Source organism: Malus sylvestris, chromosome 15 (genome assembly GCF_916048215.2).
Source record: "Malus sylvestris chromosome 15, drMalSylv7.2, whole genome shotgun sequence".
In the NCBI taxonomy this organism is placed as follows: Eukaryota; Viridiplantae; Streptophyta; class Magnoliopsida; order Rosales; family Rosaceae; genus Malus; species Malus sylvestris.
Genome location: NC_062274.1, coordinates 29,460,052 through 29,464,622, shown reverse-complemented (window position 1 = coordinate 29,464,622; position 4,571 = coordinate 29,460,052). Strand labels below are relative to the sequence as shown.

Below are 4,571 nucleotides of genomic sequence, written 5' to 3'. Positions count from 1 at the left end.
CGTCAATGCTTATAGTTTTCACAAAGTTTAATGATCTTTGATTGTATCGCTATTGTGCTTTTCACGTAGGGGACTTTTGAAGAATGTTTTGAATTGTTGTATGCGTTTTTCCGTCCAATTCAATAACTTAAGGAAAACTTGAAGATTAAAAAAGTGCTGTTCACGGTTAATCTGGAGTATTGAGATTCACAATTTATTAAATGAACAACTGGAAATCATTTTGTATGCAAGTATAACATGTGTGGAGAAGAACCCTCTAGCTAGTCCGTCATTTATCATTTTACCTTAATTTTATGTTTTTATCAATTCTGTAATTTAATTAAGTTTAATTTACTTTTCATCAAAACCAAACACCCATCCATTATTAATTTATATTATTTAGTTAGTTTTCTTTATTGTTAGTCTTTTAATTTAATTTCCGTCCATTTCAGTTCCTAGTGTTTAATTTAATTGTTTTCATTGTTTTGAGTCATTTTAAGTGTGTTTCGAGTTATTAGAGTTTTTAGCCTAATTTTGGGTCCTTGAATCTTATTTAATATTTTTAAATTAATTTAGAATAGATTAGCAATCCCTCCTAATCCCCGGCCTAGAACGATACCCTACTTACATCTATACTACAATTGTCAAAAAGAGGGTTTAATTTGTGTGTCAAGTAATTTTCGCATCAAATTTTGGCGCCGTTGCCGGGGATTAGCAACTTTGCTAATCCTTTTATTTTTGTTTTTGTTTATGTTTATATTGGTGTTTGTGTATTTTATTTTTGATTTTTGATTTATTTTTCTTTCTTTGATTTTAGGTTCAAATGGAGCCGAGGGAAATTTAAAGGAAAGATGCGTCCGGCTAAAGACGTTAAATCAAGCGCTTCTTGGGAGGCAACCCAAGCATTCAACGAATGGAGACTTTGGAATCGCTAACCCAATCAGCTTTGCATTCTTCCACCCTTATCTTTACTGCTTTCATTTTGTTTTGTTTAGTTAGTTGTGTTATTTGGTTGATTTCTGTGAGTTTGTGTTTGTGTTATTTAGTTTAAGTGTGGGGGAAGGTTAACCAAAGTCTCTTTACATTAATTTACATATAAAAAAAAAAAAAAAAGATAAAATTTAAAATTAATGAAAAAAAAATACATAAAAAAAATAAAAAAGTAATTAAATTAAAAAAAAAAATAAAAAAAAGTACAAATATTTTACAATAATGTAAACTAATAGTATTCATTGGTCGGGTGGTGCTTCGGTAGTAGGCGGGGCTTCAGCAGTCGGCGGGGCCACAGAAGGAGGAGGCAGCAGAGGTTGATCAGTTGGAGCTTCACTACGCGGTGCCGCTCCAGAAGACGAAGGCAGATGCGGTTGGAACAAACCCACAAACCTCCGATGATCAAGTAAAATTTGACCATCGGTGTCCTGCATCTGGTCAATCTTTCTCTTCATGCTGGTGGCATAATTGTGTGCAAGCTTGTGCAATTGTTTATTTTCATGCTTGAGTCCTCTAATCTCCTCTTTGAGACTCTGTATTTCAGCCACCAACGATTCAACGTGACGGGTTCGAGCAAATAGGCGTTGGGCCATGTTGGATACGGAACCGGCGCACTGCACGCTAAGTGCCAGAGACTCCTTAACCGCCAATTCATCAGACCGCCTAGCGAGCAGTCTGTTATCTCTGGGGGTGACAAGATTCCGGGCCACCACCGCAGCAGTCATGTCATTTTTCATCACCGAATCCCCCACGGTAAGAGGACCGGTAGGGGATATGAAGGATGGGCGCCATATATTGTCTGGTGAAGGCGGAGCTGCCTCTTCACCAATGTTCAAGTCAAAACGACGATCGGAAGGGCCAGACATTTTTCAGAGGTGGTGAAGAAAGAAGAGAGTCGGAATGATCAAGATTAAACAAGTGCAAGAAGGGAGTGTTTACAGGAGGGTGCTCAAGTGTGTTGTGGAACAAGCTTAACGCCTCTATAAAAAGAAGAAATCGGAGAGGCGCTCCTCAGAGAAGCGTCCTCTCGCAAATCAAAGAGTCGGGGCTCCTTTCTCAAAAGCCGGATTCTTTTCTCAAAAGAGGAGTTTCCGTTCTCAAAAACCGGATTCTTTTCTCAAAAGAGGCGTTTCATTTCTTAAAGGCTGGGCTTGCTCAGAAACAATGAGCCGAACCCCGGATTTCAAAAGATCAATTTGTCCAGACGTGTCGTCACTTGTCACACGCAAATTGCTTTGCGAAATTCTCGGGCAGTTTGTCGAAGCACCAATTCAGAAATCGAAGAGGGAAATTCAACAGTCAAAGACACGCTAGCTTTCTCAAAAGCTGGGCTTCAACCCACGGGCAAATCTTCTTTTCCAGATTTATCCGCACGTGTCACATGCTACCTCTACAATCGACGATGCTCAGAGCTCGAAGCGCCGATTCCAGATACCAATGAGGAATCTGCTTTGCGGAAATTACGGGCAGCTTTGTCAGAAAGCGCGTAATTTGTACTATTCATCCATCCACCGGCTGCCGACAATGAGTGAGAGAACAGTTCCGGTTGTGAAGAAAAGCCCTATAAGTATCTACCTTCGCCTTCCACAGCAAAGACACACCCTCTCCGCACTTCTTCATCTCCGAAAATGCATTCCCAAAGAATCCTCCTAAGTTACTCTGTGTTCCTCATTCCTTGGGATACTCCTGCGAACAACCCATTCAAAGCAAAAGTATTTCATATCATGAAGGTTGAAAGCAAGAGTATCTCATATCATGCTTTCTCCCTGTCCTTTCTCCAGCCAGCACCTGCTCTCGAGTACTCATCATCTTGTGCTTTCGCTTTGTTTCTCACTTATAAGGGAAGTGAAGATGATACCTCGAAGCATGTGGAGACAACGTGCTGATTCATCCTCAACTAAGGACAAGGAGAAAGAGAGCAAGAGGTGGGCACTTGGAAAGATTGAAGAAAGAAACAGACCAACACCTCTACCTCGTGCCTGCCCGCCATGCAGAGGAAACAAGCAGAGAAGAATGCAGCTTGCGCAATCATCCCAGCGTAAGGAGTCTGAGATGAAGAACAAGAGAAGCTGCCACATCTGCTTGGAGAACAAATAAGGAACTGCAACATTCCCAAAGAGCAAAGCCTTGCAGTACAATAGCATAAAATCATCACTTGCAAGTGAAAAGCTAAGTGTCACCCTGTTCAAGAGGAAAGCTGTGGAAAGTCAACAAGCACGACCAATGATTACTTATTAGTTTTATTCATTATCTTTTATCGTAATTTTCAATTTTTCGTTTGCAATTTTTTTTTAATTAATTTTCTTGCGTACTTAACTGAATTATTTCTTTTCTTTGCAGGAACTTTTGGTTATTTCCACCCTTGAAGTTGATTGCAGAATTTTAGCTTGGGGGTCATCGCTTGATTTTACTGCAAATTAGGGAAGTTTTCAGTCCAATTGCGTTATTTTGTTTCTTATTATTTATTTTATTTTATTTTATTTTTTTTATTTGCATTATAGTGTTTTCTGACATTGGGGACAATGTCAAGTTTAAGTGTGGGGGTAGAAATCTCTAGAATTTCATTTGTTTCTGTGTTGTTAGTTTTTGTTTTCTTTAAAAAAAAAAAAAAAAAAAAAAATCGGAAAATTTAAAAATCCAAAAATATTGTCTTGTTTCCCTTATTGTTTTGAATTAGATTTTTGTTAGTTTCCCGACCCAATGATATAATTAGATCAAATTTGAACCATGATCATCAAGAACTTAGTTAACATGTGTTTTGTGAAATTCCTAATTCTCTTGTTAGTTTTGTACATGTTTGACCATCCTTGAAAAACCAAATGCACATAGCCTTGTTAATGTGAAACTAAAGCATGACTTAAAGCTTCATATGTGAATTTAGTGACCATATATATCCTATGTGAGTTTTTGAGCCTATTGAAAGTGTGTGTATTTTTCATACACTCCTATTCTTTAATGTGTGATGAACTTATGTGAGATACATCTCTAGAACTTGCGTAACGATCTTTCGAAATGTTTGTCATTGATTGCATGAACTTGGAAATGATAGAGGCATTAGGTTTACCACCATGGCCCAAATAACCATGTTTCCCAAATAAAAAGGATATCATTAGATTGCCAATTTGAGCTGTGTATGTTGAGCCTTTTATTTCTTATCACCAGATATGTCTACCCTTATACCTGAAATTTTTTTCCTTACCCTTTCCAAGCGAGCAATGCGAGATTGTCTTATGAGAAACGTTTATGAAGTACTTTGAAGGTGTTTGGCAAAAGAATAAGTGTGGGGGTATTTCATGTTTGTATAAAAAAAAAAAAAAAAAAAAAAAAAAAAAAAAAAGAGAAAAGAAAAAAGAAAGATTGTACACAAAGAAAATAAAAAGTTGTTCAAGTTTCAGTTTAAGAGTGTGGTTGGAGGTGCTAAAAGAATCGTTGGAAAGGTTGAGTTCTTATAAATCTAAAGAAAAGAATTGCTTGCAATGTAGCTTGGAACTTGTGTTTACCTATTCTTTCATTTCAATAACCCTCTCCCTAAACCTCATTACATCCAATAAAAGTCCTCTTGATTTAAGTTTTGCAATTATGACTGTGGAGAAGTGATCTTT

General features: G+C 37.4%; 1 long non-coding RNA gene across 1 annotated transcript; it reads left to right on the top strand.

Annotated features, from left to right (window-relative positions):
• Positions 1–1,160: 1,160 nt before the first annotated feature.
• LOC126602143 (uncharacterized) lies at positions 1,161–4,348 on the top strand. The gene is made up of 2 exons (XR_007615997.1): positions 1,161–4,268; positions 4,310–4,348. It is a non-coding gene; the product is annotated as an uncharacterized LOC126602143 (long non-coding RNA).
• The last annotated feature ends 223 nt before the right edge of the window (positions 4,349–4,571 follow it).